The sequence below is a fragment of the Meles meles genome, chromosome 2 (assembly GCF_922984935.1).
Source record: "Meles meles chromosome 2, mMelMel3.1 paternal haplotype, whole genome shotgun sequence".
Classification (NCBI taxonomy): Eukaryota; Metazoa; Chordata; class Mammalia; order Carnivora; family Mustelidae; genus Meles; species Meles meles.
In genome coordinates, this window is record NC_060067.1 from 49264448 (window position 1) to 49290026 (window position 25579).

The 25579-nt window shown below is 40.3% G+C and overlaps 1 long non-coding RNA gene across 1 annotated transcript in view; it reads left to right on the forward strand.

Moving 5' to 3' along the window:
- The window catches only part of LOC123930235, a 40452-nt gene extending 16516 nt beyond the window's left edge, over positions 1–23936 (forward strand). Inside the window, exons 3-5 of the long non-coding RNA XR_006816017.1 lie at positions 16163–16380; positions 20839–20889; positions 22135–23936. This is a non-coding gene — a long non-coding RNA (uncharacterized LOC123930235). The remainder of the gene's footprint in view (positions 1–16162; positions 16381–20838; positions 20890–22134) is intronic.
- The last annotated feature ends 1643 nt before the right edge of the window (positions 23937–25579 follow it).

Below are 25579 nucleotides of genomic sequence, written 5' to 3' on the forward strand. Positions count from 1 at the left end.
CTTGACAATGATTGGGAACATTGTGACTTCTGCTCTCAACTTAGTTATTTCTTCCATTTGTTTATGACTGTTATTTAGCCAATTACCAAATGGCAGTGTCAGTCCTTTTCATCCATACATACATTCAACATTTTTTCTAAGACTTCAATCTCCTTGTCATGAGTAGATGGATCATTTCATTTTTCAATTATTTGAGCTTCAGTTTAGGATTTTGGCTAATTTTGCGAGACATTGATTGGAGAGATTTTGCAAGACATTGATTAGAGAGGTCTTTTCTTTCCTGATTAAAAGCATATATGAAATCCTTTCTCCAGCGCTCTTTTATTTGTATCTAGTAATTGTGGATATAAATATATGACTCTGGTGATCTGTCACATACTATATTATGTGAATTTTTCAGGAAGCAAAATCTTTTTTTTTAATCATTTCAGAATATTGTCATTAGTCAGACTAAGGATTCTGGAAGTAAATCTTAAGTAAAATGAATTGTTTTCAATAAAACACTATAATAGCAAATCACTGCGCCAACTCCTGTTTAATATTCCTCCTGTTATAATATCTGTTTATAATATCTGGAGTAGAGTTGCCATTGAATTATCTTTAATGCTGTGATCCTTAGGGCTTGGTGTTTAAAACTATAACCAGTTGGTAATTGAGTATAGTGGGTAAAAGAACAAAGTTGGGGGATGACTGTGTGGCTCAGTGGGTTAAGCCTCTGCCTTCAGCACAGTCATGATCCCAGGGTCCTGGGATCTAGTCCTCATTGGGCTCCCTGCTCTGTGGGGAGTCTGCTTCTCCCTCTGCCTGCCGTTCCCCTTCTTGTGTTCTCTCTATCTCTCTCTCTGTCTGACAAATAAGTATATAAAATCTTAAAAAAAAAAAAAAAAGAGTACAAAATTTGCTGTCCTTAGTTCTCTTTCCTTCCATGTCTGTCTCCTGTAAGTCCTGATACCTCAGGCGTGTTATCTTTCCCCTTGGAGTCTCAAGTTACCTCTCTGTAAAATGGTGCTGTAGACTGAATGTTTACGTGCCTCCAAGTTACACGTGTTAAGTCCTAACCACCAATGTGATGGTATTAGGAGGTGGGGCCTTTGGGAGGTGATTAAGTCATGGGGGTAGAGCCCTCATAAATGGGATCAGTGTCCTCATGAATGAGACCCTGGAGAACTCCATCACCCCTTCTGCCATGTGAAGCTACATGGAGAAGTCTGCCATCTATGAGTGAAGTGAGCCTTCATCAGACACTGAATCTGCCAGAGCCTTGATCTTGGACTTCCTAGCCTCCAGAATTGTGAGAAAGAAATGCTTACTGTTTATAAGCCACTCAGTCCATAGTATTTTGCAATAGCATTCTGAAAGGACTAAGACAAATGGGCATAGTGTTATCTTGGAAGTTGGAGTCATTTATTCTTTCATTCAATATGCACTTTCTCATGTGTCCAGGTTCTGTTCTCATCACTGTTATAGGGTGTCACAATCCCACAAGAAATACACTCACACAATACATTCACTTTGCTTTCGATGTTCTAGGGATGCAGTGAGAAAGGAGGCAGGCAAGGCTTTTTCCAATCTTTTGTTCCAGTGTAATGTCACTGGCAGTTCAAAACCAGCGTGTTGTAGTTGGAGGAAGGAGTACTTGGGTCCAAATCTGTTATTAGAACTTGGGAAACTTCTAAACACTTCCTGCTCCATTCCCTCCTCGGCAAAATGTAAATAATGGTTTCTGCCTCTCTTACCTCCCAGAATTGTGGAGGCAGTTACTTACATCTGTTAGCAGCTTACATATATTATCATAATTCAATGAGATCATCAAATGAGATTAACTTTTTGAGTGCCCTTTATAAACTGTCAAAGTAGTAGTAGGGATTAAAATTCTTACTTAAAAAAAATCAAACTCAGGTCGGTTTGAAGAAAGCAATGCTTTTCTGGTTTTTTGGTTAAAGAGTTAAACATTCCCAGAGGAGTTTTAGAACTCTTTTCTGCACTTGGGTAGGAAATGTATCCACAGCATTTCTGGATGGCATCCCTCTCCCCTCTGCTTATTAGCGTTACCTGAAATACATCTTAGAAATACCTGTACCTGGGTCTCTCACCCCAAACCATTGCATTGCAGCCCCTGGGGATAGGACATTTAAAACAATTAAAAATCAATTCTAAGTGATTCTAATATGCAGCCTGGGTGGAAAGCACAGCCCCAAGAAATGTTATTCCAAACTAAAGCCTGCGGTTTTGCCAGAATGACTCTTAAGCATTACAATTGTCCTGAGTGGGAGAGTGGTGGTTTGCTCAGCCTCCCTCCACCTTCTGAAGGAGGCAGCTGTGGCAATGCTTGAATGCCTGGGCAGTAGGATAGAGGACCTGCCCTCCGCTCTTACAGATGGCATTGCCGGCATTTACTAGGCTTTATGGTAGTTATAAAATCACCTATAATTGAATTGCTTCGCAGATTACAGAGTGCTTTCAAATGCATCATCTCATTGAAATACATTTATTTTTTTAGGATATAAGCAAACATACGCTCATCAGAGGATTTTTATAAAGTATAGAAAAGTGAAAAAAGACATTAAAAATCTCTCAAATCCCATTATCCAAAGACAACATTGTTAATATTTTACAATTTCCTTCCAGCTGCTTTGAATGAGTCATAATTTTATCATAAAATTCTGCATATTCATCGTAAAAAATCAAATGCAGAGTTTATAAGGCAAAAAAAAAAAAAAGTCCCTGTCCTCTTCCTAACCTCCACCCACCCCAAATCCTACAACCACCTTGCCAAATCACATTCTTCAGAGGCAGACATTGTTAATGTTCTTTAAATGCAAACACTTTCAGGTTTTTTCTTTCTACAGGCGTAAGTGAAAAATTTTTTGCTTTTCATGGTTGTATTCTTAAAGCAAATTCAATTTCTATTCCATTTCACCCCATTGAAAATTACATCATAAGCTTTCTTGAGCATGATTTCTAATGGCTGCATAATAGTCCACTGCATATATGTATTATCATTTGCTTAATTATACGCTGTTGAATAATTAGGTTGTTTCCAGTTTTTCACTATTATAAATTCTGCAATGACTATCTTTGTACATAAAGACTTTTCTGTTCTATTTAGGCAATTTCTATAGGAAAATCCACATTCTGGAAGAGTATTCCTGGGTCACAGCAATGATTCTTTCCATGACCTTGGCAAGTTGACTATGCAGGTGACTGCACATTTTATAGTAACACAGAGAAAGGATCACAGGCTTTGGGAATTTGTATTCAAATACCAGCTTTGACACTGATTAGCTGTGTGACCTTGGAAAGTAACTTAAGTTCTCTGAGTCTCATATCTGCATCTGTAGTATATAGATAGCAATGCCAACTTGATAGTGTTATTATGAAAGTTATTTTGTAAGGCACTTAAAGTAATATAATCCTTAAACAAATACTGAGTAAAAAATGTTTCCTATGGGCACCTGGGTGGCTCAGTCAGTTAAGCATCTGCCTTCAGCTTAGGTCATGGTCCCAGGGTCCTGGGATCAAGCCCTACATCGGGGTCCCCACTCAGCCAGGAACCTGCTTCTCTCTCTGCCCCTCCCCACTCCCCCCCCTCACCTCCTTGTGCGCTTGCTCTGTCTCTCTCTCTCTCTGTCTGAAATGAGAGTCTCATGCTCTACCGACTGAGCTAGCTGGGCATCCTTTTCTCTGTCTGAAATAAATAAATAAAATCTTTTTAAAAAATGGCCTATACCTCCTTTAAAAAAAAAACTTTTTTATCCTTAAGAAAAAATTAGGCATAGTGTATACAGTAAGGGGCACACATGTGAAATGGACAGCTTGACGAAGTTTTGCATGTGTATAAACTTCTATAATCACAATTCGGATCAAGATGTAGAACAATTTCTATCACCATAGGGGATTCTTTCATGCTCTGTACCCCTCAATAACCATTCCCACCTCCCAGAGGTAACCACTGATTTCTATCACCATGGGTTCATTTGAACTTTATTTAATGGAATCATGTGGTATGTACTCTTGTGTGTACAATGGCTCTTACTCCATATTATGTCTGTGAGATTCATTCATGCTATTTTATTAATAGCTTGTTCTTTCATATTGTTGTATAGTATTCCAAATAATGAATATTCCAACATTTACTTACCCATTCTCCTGTGGATGGACATTTGAATTGTTTCCAGTTTGAAGGTATTATGAACACTTCCACATGTCTGTTTTAGACACATACCACTCATTTCTTTTGGATATATACCTAAAATTGCTGAGTTACAGGGTAGATGAAGATTAGTTTGGGTGGCTATTTCTTTTATCTTCTTTGAAGACAAATTTGAAAAGTTAAAGCCATTCATTTATTCATTCAATAGAGCTTTGTTAAATACCTAATAGGCATCAGGCACCATTCTAAATCCTAAGGTACAGGGGTGCCAGGGTTAGTTAAATAAGAGCTTCAAAGATGTCATTAAAAACAACTCTTCCTTTCCACCATCCTTAGAGGGTTTTAGAGTACTCAACATTAGGTTTATACCTTCAGTCTCAAGAAGGCTGCTGTAGCTCCAGGTATCACATCATTGTAAGTGCTCATCCACAAACAATAAGTAGAGAGAAGGAGGGCCCTTCTTGTGTGTATGAACTTTATTTTATTTAATATTTGTTATTTTTGTGAATTTTATTATTTTTTTAAAAAGAGTTTATGTATTTATTTGAAAGAGAGAGCACGAGTGGAGGGTAGGGGGAGAGAGAGAAGCAGACTCCCCACTGAGCAGGGAACCCAACATGGGGCTGCATCCCAGGACCCCAATATCATGACCTGAGTCAAAGGCAGGCATCTCTGTGAATTTTATTACTTATGATTTTTTTTTGTTTGTTTTTAAAGATTTTATTTATTTATTTGACAGGAAGAGACACAGTGAGAGAGGGAACACAAGCAAGGGGAGTGGGAGAAGGAGAAGCAGGCTACCTGTCAAGCAGGGAGCCCAATGTAGGGCTCGATCCCAGGATCTGCCCTGAGCCAAAGACAGACACTTAATGACTGAGCCACCCAGGTACCCCTGAATTTTACTTTTTAATCAGGGAGAAAACTTTCCTCAAATCCCCAGCAGACTCTCCTTCAGGCCCTATTGGCTAGATTGTCATATACTCATGCCCTAGTAGCAAAGAAGTTTGAAATAAAGTGTATGCAGAATTTTCAACTTTTTAAATGAGAAGCATATTCAACGTGCAAAAAAAAGGGGGGAGATAGTGGTTGATGAGCAATCAACAATATCTGCTACAGCTATTGTACAGCTGTTCAATCTTGGGTCAATGACTTGATGTCTCTGAGGCTTTCCTATCAGAAATATGGGGCAATAACACCTGCTTTAAAGGTTAGGGCCAGTATTAGGTGAAATAAAAGAGCATGTGATGTGATGGGCAAATAATAGGTGCCAAAATAAATGTTAATACTCTCCCTTTATACTGTTCTTATGCCCATGCCCAGGTTACTCTATGTTTGTGGAGGATTTCATCAAGAATTATTAAAATGAAAGATCAGTTGAGAAAGGTGAAGAGGAGAAAGGAAGAGAATGCATTTCATGTGGTGCTGCAAGTCTGTGTAATTTGGAAATTGTATGGTTAGGGAAATTGTAGCTTCTTATTTTAGGACGCAAAAGAGAATATGGAAAGCAGAATCAGTTACAAGGAGATGTATTACAGTTAGCCAAATTTTGTTGCTTCACAAATACATGAAAAAATATGATCTTGTGAAGGCTATTGGGTACCAAATGGGCTTTATTTTTTTTCTCTTTGGGCTTTATTTTTTAACTGTTTGTTTTAATAGCTCATGAAAATATGGTGGTGCTTTTTATGGCTGTAATGAATTTTAAGGATATGAGACTTCACTTCAGCTTTCTAGTACTAAATCTTTTTAGTAGAGAGATAAGATAGTTATTGTGCTGGTATCTCTCCATGCTCCTGGTGGCCAATTCCTCCTTCTGTCACTATTCATGCTTTTCTAAAAATTGCAGCCTATGAGACGTGATGATAATTTTGGTGCCAGTTGGTGCCTGGGACATTAGTATCATCCTCTGTGAGCCTCATTTGCCTTCCTCAGGTTTATTCTCATTTCTTAAATACTTTTAGTTTTAAATATTTTATTTATTTATTTGAGAGAGACGGAGGTGCAACAGAGATAGCAAGACAGAGCATGAGCTGGGGAGGAGAGGCAGAAGCAGATTCCCCACTGAGCAGGGAGTCCAATGCAGGAGTGGATCCCAGGATCCTGGGATCATGACCTGAGCAGAAGGCAGACGCTTAACTGACTGAGCCACCCAGGCATCCCTCTTGATTCTTTCTGATTTCTTAAATATGAACTTTTCTCCTTCCCTCTTTTGTTTTCTTAAAGAACATAAGCTATGGAACTGGAGTGCCTGAGCTGAAAACCAGACACTTCTAGCCCTGGCCTTTTGGCTGTGTGATTTGGGGCATGTCACTTAACCTCACAATGGCTCAGTTTCTTTATTTTGAAAAGTGGAGGTAGTAATAGGAATTGTTGAGAGAATTAAGTGAACAATGCACATACAAATACTTACAGATATAAAGAGCTTATCAAACTCAACACCCAAAGAACAAATAATCCAATCAAGAAATGGGCAGAGGACATGGACAGAGATTTCTGCAACAAAGACATCCAGATGGCCAACAGACACATGAAAAAGTGCTCCATATCACTCAGCATCAGGGAAATACAAGTCAAAACCACACTGAGATACTACCTCACACCAGTCAGAATGGCTAAAATTAACAAGTCAGGAAATGACAGATGTTGGAGAGGATGTGGAGAAAGGGGAACCCTCCTACACTGTTGGTGGGAATGCAAGCTGGTGCAACAGCTTGCTGGTGGGAATGCAAGCTGGAAAACAACATGGAGGTTCCTCAAAAAGTTGAAAATAGAGATACCCTACAACCTAGCAATTGCACTACTTGATATATACCCTAAAGATACAAATGTAGTGATCCTAAGGGGCACATGCACCCGAATGTTCATAGCAGCAATGTCCACAATAACCAAACTATGGAAAGAATCTAGATGTCTATCAACAGATGAATGGATAAAGAAGATGTGATGTGATACATACATACATACATACATATACATATATATATATAAAATGGAATACTGTGCAACCATCAAAAGGAATGAAATCTTGCCATTTGCGACGACGTGGATGAAACTAGAGGGTATTATGCTTAGCGAAATAAGTCAATCAGAGAAAGACAACTATCATATGATCTCCCTGATATGAGGAAGTGGAGATGCAATGTGGAGGGTTTGGGGGTTAGGAAAAGAATAAATGAAACAAGATGGGATCAGGAGAAAGACAAACCATAAGAGACTCTTAATCTCACAAAACAAACTGAGGGTTGCCAGGGGGAGGGGGGTATGGAGAGGGTGGTGGGGTTATGGACATTGGGAAGGGTATGTGCTATGGTGAGTGCTGTGAAGTGTGTACACCTGGCGATTCACAGACCTGTACCCCTGGGGCTAATAATACATTATATGTTTATTAAAAAACTAAAATAAAAAAATACTTACAGATAGACTGGATCTCGAATCACCTATATCTAATCATCTAGGGGAAGAATGTATCTCCCTGTCCCCTTTGAAGTTGTGGGGCTTGGTCTTGTGATTTGATTTAGCCAAAAGAACGTGAAAGGAAGTGCCACGTGTTCCTTCTGAGTGGAAGCTTTAAAGGCAGTGTGTGTTTTGACATATGCTGGATAGCACAGAATTTAGCCTTTCCTGAAGAAAGGACTGGCCTTTGCCCTCAGCTTCGAGGAGGGGCTCAATGTCCTACTTGATAGGAGTGTCTTTGGTGAGGGCAGGGGTTGGCCATCCCAGAAAGACCAAGCATGTGATTTAGGGTGGGGACTTTGGGTCACATGTTATCAGTCAATGGTTCAATCAATCGTTAAGTCATTCAGTTAATTGTACCTCTCTAACCTCAATAACAACTGTGGACACAGAAGCTCAGGTAAGCTGCTTTGGTCAGGAATACTCTGAGTGCATCATCACACATTGATGCTGGCAGGGTAATGCATCCTGAGAACAGCATAGCTTTGTGTCTGGAAACTTCCCAGTTTCTGTCCTATGTGTCTCTTCCCTTAGCTGATTTTGATTGGTATCCTCTCCCCGTAGCAAACTGTAACTGTGAGCATAAAAGCTTTCAGTGACTTCTCTGAGTTCTTGTAGTGAATTATTGAACCTGAAGGTATTTGGGGGAAGCTCTGAACTTGCAGTTGGTGTCAGAAGTGAGGACAATCTTGGGGATTGTGCCCTCCAATTTTTCAGTTTGGTTACCTTTGGATATATGCCTTTTTTTTTTTTTTTAAATAGGATGCTGACAATGTTCCAGATATTGGCAGCTCTATCAGCCTGGCTCTTAGGATAAAGAAAACATGCTGAAACAGTCTCTAGCCAACCTGTGTAGCATGAGTGAGAAATAAAGTCTAATTAATTTTAAGTAAGATTGCACTTATTTTGGGATTGGTTATTGTCACAGTGTAACCTAACCCATCCTAACGGATGTAGCATGGCACAGGGCCACACTAATATTTGCTACTACAAATTAGTGGTATAACATAAACACTTTCTTGAAACATAAGCATATTTACAGATCAGTTTTAAATTACAAGAAAACTTCCTACTGGTGTCCATTATTTAAATCTTGGGAGCTAAAAATATATAATTTCTGAATGATGTTCCATAAATAACAAGTCCCTTTAAGTTCTTTGTACAATGAAGACAATTGATCTTTGGAATTGCTGAAGATTTAGCCTTCCCAGCAGAGCAGCTGTTTTTCCAAAATCTACAGCCCCCAACCTCCAACTAGAAAAAAATCTGGAGCATTTTTTTTTAATTGTGGGAAAAATGCACATATCACAAACTTTGCCTTTTTCTTTCTTTTTTTTTTTTTTTAGAGAGAACACGTGTGTTGGGGGGAGGGGCAGAGGGAGGGAGTGAGAGAGAATCACAAGCAGGCTCCAAGCTCAGTGCAGACCCCAATGTGGGGTTCTGTCTCACTACTCTGAGATCATGACCTGAAGGGAAAACAAGAGTCAGATGCTTAACTGACAGAGCCACCCAGGTGCCCCATAAAATCTGCCATTTTAACCATTTTTAAGTGTTCGGTTTATGGTGTTAAATATATTCACCTTGTTGTGTAACCAATCTCCAGAACTTTTTCTTTATGCAAAACCAAATCGTTGTGCCCATTAAACAATAATTCTTGATATACCCCTCATCCTGGCCCCTGGAAACCTCCATTTTGCTCTCTGTTTCTATTAATTTCATACTCTACCTACCTCATATAATTGGAATTAAATGAAATTTGTCTTTCTTGACAGACTTATTTCACTTAGCATAATGCCTTAAGGCTCATCCATGTTGTAGCACGTGCCAGAATTTCCTTCCCTTTTAAAGCTGAATAATTTCCCATCCTGTGTATGTAACATATTTTGTTTATCCATGGACACCTGGGTTGTTTCCACCTTTTGACTGTTGTGAAGAAAGTTGCTGAGTGTGCGTATACGAACACCTCCTTGAGACCCTGCTTTCGGTTCTTTGGTATATATACTCAGAAGTAGAATTGCTGCATCATAAAATAATTCCACACTTGACTTTTTGAGGACCCGCCATACTGTTTTCCATAGCAACTGTATCTTTATATTTCCACCAACAGCCAAAGCAGTTAAAGTACTTTCTGCTTTGAAAGCAAGCATAGAATTTAGCCCAAGTCTACTCTTCCTAAGATGTCTTCAATCTTAGAAATATGGGGATTAAAAACAATCTTCTTCCTAGAATCTGGGGGAGAAGTATTCAGGGAGATTAACCATAGGAAGGGAGGAATCCACCACCTTAATCTGACCTCCTCAAAACCTCACCTTTTTTATACCTCACCACCTCCCATATAATCTTTTCTTTTTAAGATTTTATTTATTTATTTGATGGACAGAGATCACAAGTAGGCAGAGAGGCAGGCAGAGAGAGAGAAGAGGAAGCAGGCGCCCCGCTGAGCAGAGAGCCCGATGCGGGGCTCCATCCCAGGACCTGGAGATCATGACCTGAGCCGAAGGCAGAGGCTTAACCCACTGAGCCACCCAGGTGCCCCAAGTCTTAACCTCTTGTTCAGAATCTGCAAAGAGGACAAGAGCTTAACAGAGTTTCCTTGTTTGATTTGCACCCACTACTTTTCCTCCTCTTTTTAAAAGGGAAGTGTTTTCTTTAAAGGATTACATGCTTCATTTTTTTCCCTCCACCTACCTTACCAGTATGTGGGTGGATAATACCTCGGGCTAACTGCTGGCTCTTTATTGCTGTGTAACAAATTACTGACAAACTCAAAACAAAGACCATTTAATTATATGTTACGAATTTGTGGATTATGAATTCAGGCACGCTAAGTGGAATGATTCTTCTATATCTGATTGTCAGCTGAGGTCACCTGGTGGCTTTAGCTTGTAGATGACTGATTTGAAAGTCTTCACTCATCTGGTTTCTTGGAAGATGACTGGCAGGCTGGGACACCACCCCCCCCCCCCCCCACTGCTGGGGGCTCCCACAGAGAGCATGGTGATCTCAGGGCTGTCAGATTTCTAACATGGTGGCTTAAGGCTCTCAGAGAATGTTTCAAGGACCAGGAAGTGAATGTTTCTAGTCTTTTAATGCCTACACCAAGGCACAGAGTAAGCTTTTGCCATATTTTATTGATGAAAACAGTTACAGAACCCACCTGAATTGAAGGGGAGGGCATGTAGACCCTATCTCTTGATGGGAGGAGTAGTAAATAATTTTTGGCCATTTTTATCTTTTGCACTATTTACATAAGAAGAAGCTAACAAGATCATGACTCAGGTAGAGTCTGAGTTCATAGTGATCAACTATGGGAGGATTAAAGGACTAGCTTATGTTCAGCAGAGCAAACACTAGTAATGTTCCAAAAAGTTAGCTATAGCCAAATCCTGAAACAATGAGTGAAAGGTTAATAGATTAGATGAATTAAGTACTAAAATTACTAAAAAGAAAAAAACAATAAACAAGAAAAAATAGTATGTTTAATAAAAGGCTACTATCGACATAGAAAGAACTTCACAAATTAATGGTAGAAAATATATATGGAAATGCCAGGGACCCAGAATATACAAAACAATCCAAAAAACAAAAAGAAAAAATTTGAAGGACATACTCTGTCTGATTTCAAAAATTACTACAAAACTATTGTGATTAAGACTATGTAGTACTGTCATAGGATAGAATATAGGTCAATAGAATAGAATTGAGAATTCAGAAATAAATCAATCTATGGTCAATTAGTTTTTGACAAAGATGCCAAGAATAACTTGGTGGGGGGAAAGATCAGTCTTTTCAACAAATAGTACTGAAATAACTGGATATCCATATGCAAAAGAATGAAGTTGGATCCCTACCTTCTACTGTACACAAAAACAACCCCAAATGAATCAAAGACGTAAATGTAAGTGTTTAAGCAATAAGACCCATGGGATAGATGCTCTTGTCCTTGGATTGGGCAATGGTTTCTTAAGATGTGAAACCAGTAGCATAGCAACCAAGGAAAACATAAATTAATTGGGTTTCATTAAGATTTAAAACTTTTGTGCTTCAAAGAACACTACTGAGAAAGGGAAAAGAATGGGAGAAATGTTTTCAAGTCATATATTTAATAAGGAATTAGTTTTCAGAATATATAAGGAACACCCAACTCTATCCATTTGATAAATGGACACAGGATCTGAATAGATAGTTTTTAAAAGAAGATATACAAATGACCAAAGAGCACATGAGCACCTCATTCATCATTAGGGAACAGCAAATCAAAACTACAATGAGATAGCGCACTTCACCTGCTAGTATAGCTATAGTAAAAGACAGATAATAAGAGGTGTTGATGTGGACCTAGGGAAATCGGAATCCTCGTACATTGCAGATGAGATATAAAGTGACAAAGTTGCTCTGGATAACCATTTGATAAATACTCTAGAAGTGAAATATACATTTACCAAATGACCCTCAATTTCATTTCAAGATATATATCCAAGATAACTGAAATCATACAAACTGCTATAACATTTCTAGAGAGCAGATTAGAAATAGTTGTCATGACTTTATTTTGTTTTATTCTATTTTTTTTAAGTAGGCTCCACACCCAGGGTGGAGCCCAATGTGGGGCTCGAACTCACAACCCTGAGACCTGAGCTGAAATCAAGAGTCAGACGCTTAATCAACTAAGCCACCCATGCACCCCAGAAATAGTTATCATGGCTTTAAATGTGTATACCTTTCAACCTATAAATTTCACTTCTAAGAATATATTCCAATGAAACATATTAAGGCAAGAGTGCAAAATACATGTCTAAGATATTCCCTGAAGTGTCATTTAATAGAGTTGGAAATAAGGTAAAATATCTAGAAATAGGAAATCAGTTATGACATGATTTCTATTAGTGGAACATTGAGCACTTCTTTAACAGGGTATTGTGTTGCTGGACTTTTTTTCCTGTAGTTTCTCCTATCTTGTAGAGATGAAATGAACAGACTAGAGCAAACATCTTTTTTTCGTATGCACCCCTGGGCCCAATTCCCAGAAGATGGACTGTGTATTTGAGGCAAAGGAGACAAATGTATGATGTTTGCAAATTCTTTTTTGACAGTTCCTCTAGGTTGGGAGGGGGTGATGCTGAGTTGCTTTTCATGTGTCTGTTTGAGAGCAAGGGGAAGAAAGATGCCCCCGGGTGTCCTAAATGAGAGAAGAGAACTGTGATCAGGAGTGGACAAGGTTCACAATTTCAGTCCGGAGGAAGTTCAGTAAAAGAGGTGAGCACAGCTCCTGCCTGGGAGAGAAAGAGAGTCCCAGAATCCTGTAGGATATCAGAGGCTGTTTGCTGTCTGCTTCCAAATCACGAGACAGCCTCCCTGACTTGGGGCCCAGCATCCCCTTGGCAATCTCTACATCTCACTTTTAGGGAGATGGTTGGAACAGTATGGGCTATTGCCTAGACTTTGCTTCACATTGAGTGGCTTTGCCCCTTTTGACCCTGAAATTTCACTGTATTGCAATGAGTTTAAGTAAAACTTAGCTCTGGGTGGAGGCAGGGTTGCCAGCCTGTATTTTAACAGGTCCTATGATATCTATTTACTGAAAGGGAAACATGTCCATAATATATTAAGTAGGAAAAACAAAGCTGAAAAATTATACATGGTTATTTCTATTTTTAATATTAAAAAGATGGACATTGGGGAGGATATGCGCTATGGTGAGGAAATAAATAAATACAAGAAAAAAAGAAAAAACATCTCCCCCCACCAAAAAAAGCATGCAAGTATTTGCATAGGCAAAATATTTTTTTAAGGATTTCTTTTATTTTAGAAAGAGAGGGAATATGTGTGTGCACACAGGGGTGGGATGAGGGGGAGCAGAGGGAGAGAGAATCTTGAGCAGACTCCCTGATGAGTAGGGAGCCCAAGGTGGGGCTCAGTTTCACAACCCTGAGATCATAACCTGGGCCAAAATCAAGAGTCAGATGCTTAACCAACTAAGCCATTCAGGTGACCCTAAGACACAATATTTTGATGGGCATACAACTAATATGGTAACTGGCTACCCCTGGGTGATGTGTTTTCAGAGGTGCTCTTTGTCTTCTTATTATATACTTTCGTTTCTTATCACACTTCACCAGTGTTTTGATCTTTTTTTTTCTATGAGCGTGTATTATTTCATTAAAAGAAGAAACAAAACAATTTTTTTTTTCTTTTTGGGTATGCCAATGTGAAAGGGTTAGGTAGATATTACTGGTCTGAATAGGTGGACTTTGGAGCCTGGCAGGTCAAGGATGACACGTGGAAGAGCACACAACACAATCTGACTGCAGATTACAGGGCAGAGGGCATTTGCTTTCTGGTCTTCTTAATACCCATCTCTAGATGCTAGTGGCTATGTTTCCTCACATGTCACATGGAAGGAAAAGGGAGGTCAGGAACTGGTTCTGCTAAAGCAAGAGTGTTATGGGCTGAACTGTTTCATCCCAAAATTCATATATGGAAGCCCTAAGTCCTAGCACCTCTGAACGCGACTGTAGGAGATAGGGTCTTTAGAGAGGTGATTAGGTGAAGATGAGGCCATTAGGGTGGGCTTTAGTCCAATCTGATTGGCATTTGTATAAGAAGAGGAAATTAGAGACACGGAGAGACACCAGGGATGTGTAAGCACAGAGAACAGACCGTGTAAGGGCACAGCCAGAAGGCAGCCAAGGAGAGAGGCCTCAAGAAAATAAACTTCTTGACTCCTTGATCTTCCAGAGCTTCCAGAACTATGATAAAATGTCTGCTTATGCTACCACAGCTGCCGTTTTATTATGGTAGCCCTAGGAAATGAATACAAGGATATTCATGACTTTAAGTTTCTGCATGTTGCAATGTGTAAATTTTTCAGCCCAAATATTTTCACAAATACTGCCTTTTTTGCCTTCACTGAGAGTACCTTTCTTCAACAAATATTTCATAAGAAAAACCTCATCAAAGAAATTGTCTCCATTTATGATGCTGCATAATTATAGGCCTCCTACATTTCATTTCATTCCAGTTCAGAACATAAATTGGTCCAATTAAAAATAGGTGTTTTAGCAAATGATTCATCTTAAAGTTGAGATATTTCAAAATGTAATTACAGAATTTCAATATTAATATTGTACACTAGTTCAAGTCTCATTGTTTAATTTGTTCAGAACCTCCTGTGCTTAGAAAAGGATAAATTTCCAAGCTCTCTCTTTGCAAATCATGTTTCCAATAACAATTTTGGAACTTGATTTGATAGATACTTTGATGAGAAAAGTTCATTAAAATCAAAATGAGATACGACTATATCCTAGGACAGATAAAATAAAAAAGATGGACACTACCAAGTGTTGTCAAGGATGTGGTGCAATTGGAACTTATCCATGGCTGGTGGGACTATAGTCACTTTAGCAAACAGTATGGCATTACCTTACAAAGTTAAAGATTCATTATCATACAAGCATACAAGCAGCAATTCTGCTTCTGGCTATTTACCCAAAAGAGATGAAAACATCTATCCTAACAAAACATGTACATGAATGGTTGTAGCAACATTATTCATAATAGCCCCAAACAAGCCAATGGTCCATCACTGTTGAATGGATAAACAAAATGTGGTATACCCATAGCATGGATAACTACAAAGCAATAAAAAGGGAAAATTTTTTTCCTTTTTGGAGAGAGTAAGAAAGGAAGAGAGCAGAGGGACGGGCTAGAGGGAGAGGGAGAGATTCTCAAGCAAACTCCCTGAGGAGCTAAGAGCCTCATGCGGGGCTCCATCTTATGACCCTGAGATCATGACCTGAGATGAAATGAAGAGACACTCAGGTGACTGAGCCACTCAGGCACTCCAGAAGGACATATTAATACAAACAACAACATGGAAACATCTCAAAATATGACACTAAGTCAAGTCAAACACAAAGTCCAAACTATGACTCTATTCATATGAAATTCTATAATATGCAAAACTATAATGACAGGTTGCCTGGGGCTAGGGTAAAGGAGATAAATGAATATGAAAGGGCCTAAGGAAACTTTTTAGGGTTTGATAACTGTTCTACTTTTTTGAGTGTGGTAGCAGTTAAATGTACAAAATTACATTCATCAAACTGGACACTTAAAATTACTGTAAATATTACCTTGATTAACAAAAAAGAGGAAAAAATTTCCCATTAGTTTTGAGCAACATACAATCAAAATTTAGAGGACTTGCTTACAAAAAAAATGTTTGATGCAGTGGTATCAGGACAAGCAGATTTGGTATCAGATCGCTCGGTTGTTGGCTTGTAGCCTCAGGCGATCTCTGGGTGAAATTCAAAACTGGCCTCCATTTGCAAAGGGCAAGCTGAGACTGAAGAAAGAGGCATGCCACTCCAGATTGGTAGGTGGCAGTTTTAATAAACAAAGGAACTGAACAGATACAACTAGTCTTGGCTAACAGTAAGATGAGTAGTTCTTTGCACCTGCTTATCAGAACCTTGGATGTTTATATAGACACTTCAGTGGGGTTCAGTCATATGTAAAGTCCAGATGGTCTCAACAACACCTTACTCTTTCAAGGCTACATTCTTGAAGTGGTTCCCACTGTGGAAACAGTGGACAGAATGTACATTCCAAGAACAGGGGAAGGAGTGAGGAGCTTCCAATGGTCCATGTCCACCTGTGCCTGGGTCAGCCAGGTCACATCCTCTTGATGACCTCTGGCATGAAGACATTGTGCCAACCCTTGGAGAAAGCATGATCTTCATTTTGAAGAGGATAAAGCAGAGTGTGTTAACGTGAGTAACTTGCCCAAGGAAATAGCTACTAAGGAGTGAGGCTGGGATTCAATTAGGTTTGAGTTCAGAGCTCACTTCCATGTACTACATGCCTTTGCTTTCTTAATTGGACCTGACATTAGTGTTTAACATGATCTTTTGGGGCCACTCAAACATGCTGTGAATAGTATTTAATGAGAAACCTCATTTTTAGCCTTTTAAATGTTGTTTTCCTATCACATCCTCTATTACAGCACTATGCTCTACCAGCAGTCCCAGAATGAGTCTCAGGGGTCCCTCCTTCACACCGGGGTTTTCTTCATTTCATTATTTTAAAAGATTTATTTATTTACTTAGAGAGAGAGAGAGAGAGAGAGAGAGAATGCTCAGAGGGAAAGGGAGAGGGAGAAGCTGGCTCTTTGCTAATCTGGGATCCCAATGTGGGGCTTGATCCCAGGACCCCCAGATCATGATCTGAGCTGAAGGCAGATGCTTAACCAACTGAGCCACCCAGGTGCCCCTGTATCTCTTTCATTTCAATCTCTCACATCCCTTCACTACCCATCAGTGGTTCATACCCAGGAAAGTCCAGTCCTTCAAAGGGTACTTGAAAACGTGTGTGTCAGGAAGCATTTTGGACCTACTGGGCAGAAGGGGACCTAAGGGGTAGAAGCTGGAGGTGGTGAGCATTATTATCCAGCTCAAATTTCCAATAGCACTCTCCCCCCAAAACGTGGGCTAAATCCTGTCTTTAGAGACCTAACCCAAGGTTTCTCTGTAAGAATTTCTCTGCCCAACCTGGCCCCAAGTCAGGGGGCCTGACTCTTGAATGACTCTCTGCTGTTGTGTCCTCTGCTCTTCTGCATAGCTTTTTATCCTACCTTTTCCATTTCTTTCTGTCCTTGCTGTTGAAGTCTGTATATCAAAGCACATCGGAGGTACCCTGGCTTCTGGAAGCCAGTCTGCCATCCCATTGTGTCCAGCACTTTGGGGCCACCGTGCTTTGCTGGCTTGGTCACTCAATCACAAATGATTTTAAAAGGCTTCCACTGGCAGTGCCGTAGGAATTTCTCTAGATCCGTACCTAGAGAGACAAGAACAGGAGGCCCCTCTACAGAATGAGTAAGATACATGTGCTATGGATGCTTGGGAGAGATCTGGGGCTGGGGGAGGCTGGGTGGAGTGGGGGGCTCCAGCTGGGTCTGGCCTTTGCCCAGGCAGCTTCAGAGCTGGTTCGTCCAAACCCTCCTGTTAGCACTTAATTCTGCACAGGCAGTCGCTGTGATTCATGCACCAGGCCATTAATCCAGGAAGAAGCCGCTAAATGGGCAGACGAACAAAAACAGGAGGCCCTTCTGAGAGCTGTAAATTATTTCTCATAACAGCTTTATATACTTGAAAGTGAAGAAGGATATTCCAGGAGCGCGATGGAAAGTACCTGGAACCTTCGTTTCTAATAGAAACCTAGGAAATCCCATTCAAGCACACATAGAAGACTTATTTTGTACCACTTGCTGGACTGGCACAGAGATGAATAAAAAGACAGTCCTTAATCTCTCAGGAGTTCAAAAACTCCACAGAGTGACTCTCAACTCTACTCTTCCCACCCCTGCCCCTGCTATCTTGTCCTAAGACCTCGCCCCTCCAAAGCCTCTCTGGACCTTCTTCTCCCTGCCCCTACTGCTGTTGCTAGGTTTTCTGAAAGTCTGGATGAATAGGGAGCCATGGCCTCTTCATCTGGTTTCCCGGGCTACCCCTGCCCCACGTGACCCAGCATCCACACACCAGCAGGTGAACATTTCGGAAAAGCAATCTGATCATAACGTCCAGTAAAAGGTGCACACCCAAGGCAGAACACTTTCAAGGTGCTCAATTGTTTTAAGGATGAAATTCGAACCCCTCAGGGTTCGAACCCCAGGCCTTTTATCACTGCAGCTCTGTTTGCACACCTGGCCCTTTCCTGATATAGTTCTTCCATCCAGACGTGTCAAGCCGCTGGCAGATTCCCAGAATTCTATGCTCTTCCTTTTGCTCCCTTACACACTCCATGTCTCCCCCTAGTCCAGCTAACCGAGCTCTCAAGATTCACCCCAGGTTCCGTGTCCTCCTCCTGCCCCCTGGGTGAGGGTTGCCCCTCTTTGTGCTCCAGCACTTTCTCACACATCACATGCTCCCTAATCTGGCTTCTTAAGGCTCTCTCAGTAGACTTTGATTTTTCTCAACTAAACCACAAGAACGGTATCTGATCGGTCTCTGACTGCCACAGAAAATGCTTGCTGAATGTATTTGAAGGAGGGCGTAAACACGGTCATAATAGGTAAGAGAAGAATAGCTAATTCAGGGCTGCCTTCATGCATGCTTATCTGCACGTGGTCCCTGATTCTTTTCTTTTCTTTTTTTTTTTACTTAGCAAATGATGCTTTACTTTTTTCTTATTATGTTATGTTAGTCACCATACAATACATCATTAGTTTTTGATTTGGTGTTCCATGATTCATTGTTTGTGTATAACACGCAGTGCTCCATGCAATACGTGGATACCCATCACCGGGCTAACCCATACACCACCTTCCCTCCCCTCTGAAACCCTCAGATTGTTTCCTGGAGTTTGTAGTTTCTCATGGTTCATCTCCCCCTCTGAGTCCCTGCCCCCCCCATTTTTCCCTCCCTTCTCCTAATGTTCTCCATGCTATTCCTTATGTTCCACAAATAAGTGAAACCATATAATTGTCTTTCACTGTTCAACTGCTTTGTTTCTAATGCTGCACGTGGAAAAGTTGTGGGCAGTTGAATGTCTCATGGTTCCTGGATGATGTGTGGGAGTGTTAAGATCTTAGAGGAGACAGGTTTATTATCTTTGAGGAAATTGAAACACAAGTCTCCAATATAATTATGTCTTACAAATGATACAAACCTTCATGTTCACAGGGGTATCTGCATAGAAGATCATAGAATGTTCAGTAGGTTGAACATTTTGGTGAAGTAGTTGAGTTTGAAACTTCATGAGTTTATTAAACAGCCTGCCTTGCTTTTGACTTGGTTTTATTTAGGGGGACTGTATATTGGTTCTTAGGCCTACCCTAACAATGGTGGCTTGAAACAACAGATATTTCTTCTCTCATAGTTCTGGAAACCAGAAGTCCCCCTGAAGGCTCAAGGGTAGAATCCTTCCTTGTTTCTTCCAGCCCCTTCTGGTGGCTCCTGGCGTTCCATGGCCCGTGGCTGCCCCCATGGATCCCTGCCTCTATCTCACACGGACTTCCCTCTTCTCCCTGTGTTTCTCTTTTTCTGTGTCTTCAAAGGACACTTGTCATTGGATTTAGGAGATGACCCAGGTCATCCATGATGATCTTGTGTTGTTATACTTAACATGGTTAAATCTGCAAAGACTCTTTTTTCAAGTAACCTCATATTCATAGATTCCATAGATTAGGGCATAGATATATATATATATATATATATATATATATATATATATATATTTTTGGAGGAGGCATAATTCAATCTACTACAGACTGGGAGGAGTAATTTTAAATACATTTATAAAAGCCATTTGAATGAAATTCTAGGGACCACGATTATTTTACCTTAATTATAAATATTTTGAAATGCTTGTGTGTGGTGGGGAGGGATCTTATTTCCTCAAGCTGGAAGGAGCTGCAACTGAGTGAGCATTCAGGTTTTTTGTTTGTTTGTTGTTTGGAACATTCAGTATTAACATCAAGTGGGAATGCCACCTACTGGCTGCTAAGATTCACAACTGGCAGAACTTGGATGTAACATTGAATGAAGAGCAACGTGTGTTTGCACAGATTGTAAACCTAATTATGTGATACCTGTTAGGACATTTGAAAATGTAGAATGGCTCTTCAAACACCTTGGATATGTTGAGTCCAGTAAAGACACTTGTCAAATTTGGTTTTTCTTGGGTTTTGAAGCTGTGAGCTTGGAGAGGGTCCACTTTTTCCCCTTCAAGTTGATGTTATTTCATGCTCATTAAGAAGTGAGGAGAGGCAGATGTACTCCCTTGGAATCCTTGAGCATCAACCCTAGAGTTTACAATGAAAAGAATGGAAAAGTACTACATTTATAGTACTATGGTGCCATGAAATCAATCCATTCCTTCAGTCCAGGAGATGGCAAACTATGTCACAGGCCAAATCTAGTCCACTGCCTGACTTTGTAAATAAAGCTTTATTGGAACAGAGCTATGCCCATTCAGTAATATAGTATTTGTGGTTACTTCCACACTACACTACGGAGTTGAATAGTTGGGACAGAGATATGACCCTCAAAGCCAAAAATATTTACTGTCTGGCCCTTAATAGAAAAAGTTGGTCAACCTCTGATTCCACTCAATCAATAATATTTAACATTTGTAACATACATTATGGGTTAGATGTTTCATGTAATTTTATTTCATATCCCTTAGTATGCTATTAATTGACTATTATTATTATTATTATTAACATTTTACAGGTGACAAAGCTGAGGCTTAGAGGACACGGGTCTGGATCACAAAACTGCTAAGTGAGTAGGTGGGACTTGAATGGATGTCTGTTTGATTACTAAACCCAAGTTTTCATTTATCAAGCTAAATGCAAACTTTTTTTTGTCTCCTATTACCTAAATTAGCACAGAGAGTTTTACACCCCAAATACCATAAGGAAAATAGTATATATTAGTATATATTTCTTATTTCTTTTTGAAAAACACAAAAATGTTTTTTAAGCCTTGTTGGGACAATATTGAAAAATAAGATTTAGCTTATTTTATTCAGTTAATATTTGGTTACTTAAACTGAATCATATGCAGAGAGGCAATAAACTTGCCTGTGAAGTATACTCTTTTCTCTTGGTTATAAACATGATGAAAAGGAGATCCCTTTCCAAAGCTACACATGGGATGGAACCTTGGACAACAGACTTCATACAATATTATGGTTCTATTGGCAAGACCATGTTTGCAGTGGGGAAGAATATCTCAAACCATGTTATCTGATGCCCACTTCTAAACTCTCCCCACCTGACTCTCCTCACCCTGATTCCATGTTCAACAATCAACCTACTGGCTATTCAGAGCTGGTATGCTGCACAGTTATGTCTGTGAGGGACATTACAGTCCATGTGAATGGCAGTTCCTAGGGTTCTACAGTATACAGCCAGTATACAGCTTGGGAAGCTGTATGTAGGTGGCTCTGGAAGAATGGACAACTCTTCCTGATGCCTATAGTTTTAATGAAAGTTACATCACTCGTAAAATAAATTGGTGTCCAGTTGTATGCACTGCTATCTCTGAACCTTAATTAATGGGAGTGTCCTACTAAAACTAACCCATGTTTTATGTGCTGACACGGTCAGAGCTCACATCAGTTTTGGATTTGGCAGATGAAAACCAGTCCCTGGAGAGGGGTAATGTTGTGAATAGGTGCCACATTATGAGGTCTTTAGGTAAAGAGCCATAAAACTTCCTTGGCATTACCATGGTCAAACTATGTTTTCCCATTGGTGGAAGATGGTTTTCTGTGCCACTCAGAAGTGAGGGACTAATTCCCCACGTTTTGGGAGTGCCACAGGCACTGAGTCCTCAGCTGTCCAAATGGACTGTTTCAGCTATAGAGGGCTGCCTTTTCCCCTTGTTCCAAGTTGAGACAGCTTCAAAGGTCAACCTACTATAGGTAGATTTGCGGGGGGTGGGGGGTGGCTCCTACTAAGACTTTGTCAAAACTTGACTTCTCCCACTGCCTAATCCTGCTTTCTTCTCTTCCTCCCCCAGAGGCTGATAAACTTCCTACCTGTTAATTTCCATCTCAGAGTCGGCTTCCTGGGGACCCTAACCAGTTCCACTCAAGCCTCAAAATCAGAGACCTCCAAACTTAGGGCTTGGCAATATATGGAAATGACAATGAAGAAATCTCTACTTACTTATCCAACAATTATTTATTGGGCACCGATAATGAGCCAAATTCCTTCTAGGCATTAGAAATACAGCTGTGAATGAGAAAAGTATCTACCTTCCTGGAGAACTTTCTTGTGTGGGAGATAAACAACTAGGCAACTAGACAAAACCAGATAACACTTTAACATAACATGTCAGGCGGAGTTACATACTTGAAGAAAAACAAATCAGGGTGAAAGGTTAGAGTTTTGAGATGAGCTGGGTGGTGACAGGGAGCAGAAACCCAAGGGAAGTCAGTAATGCAAGTGTCCAGGAGAAGAACATTCCTGCAGTCAGCTAAAACAAAAGGGCCTGAAGTGGGAAGGAGCATTGGAATTTTAAGGAATGGTAGGAGGGCCGGAATGCAAGGCAGGTTGTGAGAGGAGTGATCAGAGGCCCAGATGGGTGTCTTTTATTTTCATCCCAGTGGGAAGCATTCAAAGTTGTGAGCTGGAAAGCAACAAGATCTGACTTAGGTTTAAAGAAATCACCCTGATTTCTTTCCCCCAACGCTGCAGTGGGGGGAAGACTAGAATCATGAGACCAGTGAAGAGGCATTGTCTAGGAGAGGGATCATGGTACTTAGACTAGTGTGGATGGGTTAAGTGGCTGCATCTGGGAATGTATTTTCAAGTTGGAGCCTCAGGACCTGCTGATTGGTATAAACTGAATGTTTGAGTCCGCCACTCCCATCCATATGTCAAGCCCCAGCCATCCATCCCCTACCCTCCCCGCCCCGTGATGGATTTAGGAGTTAAAGCCTTTGGGAGGTATTTGGATCAGGTGAGGTCATGAGGTTAGAGCTCCCATGATGGGATCAGAGCTCTTCCAGAAGAGGAAGAACTTCACACTACCATTTGAGGACACAGCAAGAAGGGAGCCATCTTTCTCTAAGCCAGGAAGAGGGTCCTCACCCTAACTGACCCTGCTGGCACCCAATCTTGGATTTCCATCTCCTGGACTATGGGAAATGTATTTCAGTTCTGCAGTATATTGTTACAGCATCGGAGGTGACTGACACTGATGCGTTCAACAAGGGCCTAGGGACGGGGACAGAATCAAGGTGGCTCATTGATTTCTTGACCTGAGCATATGGATCAATGGTGGTGCCATTTACTGAGCTGGGCATTCTCCCCATTTGCAGACTTCTAAGGTTCTTGCACACAATAACGTGCCTTTCCGGGGGAATCCTTCACTATAGCCCCAAGAAGAAAGTAGAGGAGATAATATTTTAGTTAATACAAATACACACTTACTGTTCTATAAGAAATATTCCTGGTGGTGAAGTGAGGAGTCCAGGAGGTTGCAGTCAGGGACATTCTACTTTTACTAGGAGAGTTTTCATTGCAGTACAGAACAGATGTAGGGATGATACATAAGCTTTAAAACCAGAGCAGTGCTGAATGCAATTAGGCTTCTCTGGTCAGTTCTGCTATCCATTCATTTAATTACAGTTTTCTTCTTTAACTCGATGTAATAAATTTTACTGGTGTATTTCATAATGTTGAACCATCCTAGCAATGCTGAAATAAAATCTATATGGAAATGGTATACAATCCTTTCAATAGACTGTTGGGTTTGATTAGCTAATAATTAATTATCCAGCTAAATTGTTTATTAATATTCGATGTTCTTTCAAAAATAAGTTAAGGGTATTTTATGTCTATTGTCTTTGATTTTCTGTTTTATGAATTTTAGCTTTTAACTTTATTAACTGCCTTCTCCTACTTTCTTTGTTTTATTTTGTGCTCTTTCTAGTTTCCTTTCTGTAATATTTATTTATTTATTTATTTAAAGAGAGAGAGCATGCATGAGAGAGAGAACAGAAGGATGGGCAGAGGGAGAAGAGGAGGGAGAGAGAGAACCCCAAGCAGACTCCCCACGGGGCACAGAGCCTCATGACCCTAAGATCATGACCCTAAGATCATGACCCGAGCCGAAACCAAGAGTCAGACGCCTAACCAATCAAGCTAGCCAGGCGTCCCCTCTTTCTAATTTCTAATATTAAATTGGCCACCTCTTTCATTTGTTTTTCAGATTTTTTCAAATAATGAAAGCATGTAAGCATCAACCCAAATTCAAATTGCCATTTGAGTATCATGCTACCTGTATGCATAGGCTTAGGTATGAAATCATTTCTTTATTATTTCCTTGTTTAATTTTGCTTTGTTTTTAAAATCCAGTTTTAACATTCCCAAATCACTTAAGGGTTTTTTTGTCCTCTATGAACAATGTATTTCAGAATTTATCAAGGTTGTCTTTCTGATCGAGTATATGACCAATTTTTGTAAATATGCCTTAAATATTACAGTAGAAGGTAGGTAGGAAATGAAATTTCCGTTACTTGTGGGGTTTCCATGAAATTGTGCGATTCTCTGAGGAGCACCCATGATGTGTTTGACTCCGTTTAACTCTGTTAAGATGGTGCTTCCATCTTAAGCTGAGTTTGTGCCATTTCCTTCATTAGGCTATCTTGCTTGGCCTCGTTCCTTCCACCCGGGCAAGCTTAGTCCTGTCTCTACACTCAGAGCAGCCGCTGGGAGTGTACAGACTGTCATTTCTGAGGGACTCAGCGTGTCCTCACTGTCCTGACCTTGGCATGTGTGAGGAAACAAGTCTTATACAGAAGATACGAATAATCTGATCAACAGGCGCCAGAATATCACTTTATCATTTAAGTCCACTTGTTATAAAACAAAACCACCTCTTCTCTTCAGGGAAGAAGCGAAGGAATGAGGCCAGTGGGCTTCTACGGAAGGCCGACCTGGGTTCAAACTGCAGCTTTGCCTCTGACTGTCTGTGTCCTTGGGGCAAGTGTCTTTCCCTCCCTGAGCCTCACTTTCTTTACACTCAAAGGTCGAGCTTCACTCACTTGATGATTCCCTCATTGAAACACTATGATTTTGGCATTCAGGTACCTAGTAGTGGCTAGGGATGCATTGATGAGCAGGCACAAACACAATCCCTTACAGATAATAATTTCTACTTCATAGTATTATTGTGTGAATTAAGTGAGGGTAATTCGAATAAAGGGTCTGGTACAGAATACATTGGTATTGTTACTCTTAGCCTTAAATTGTATGTGATTCGAATGCCTAATGGAAGCAGCCACACTAGGGACTTGGTCTTTTTTGTTGAAGGCATCCAGCTTTAGGAGGAGTACTTGTTGGTTCTTACCCTGCGCTGTTCCCTCTGGCCTATAGAAGACCCACCACCACTTCATTTAGCTCAGTTAACTCTGTGCATCTGAGCAAATTATTAGCAGAAAAAAGGAAGGGACCTG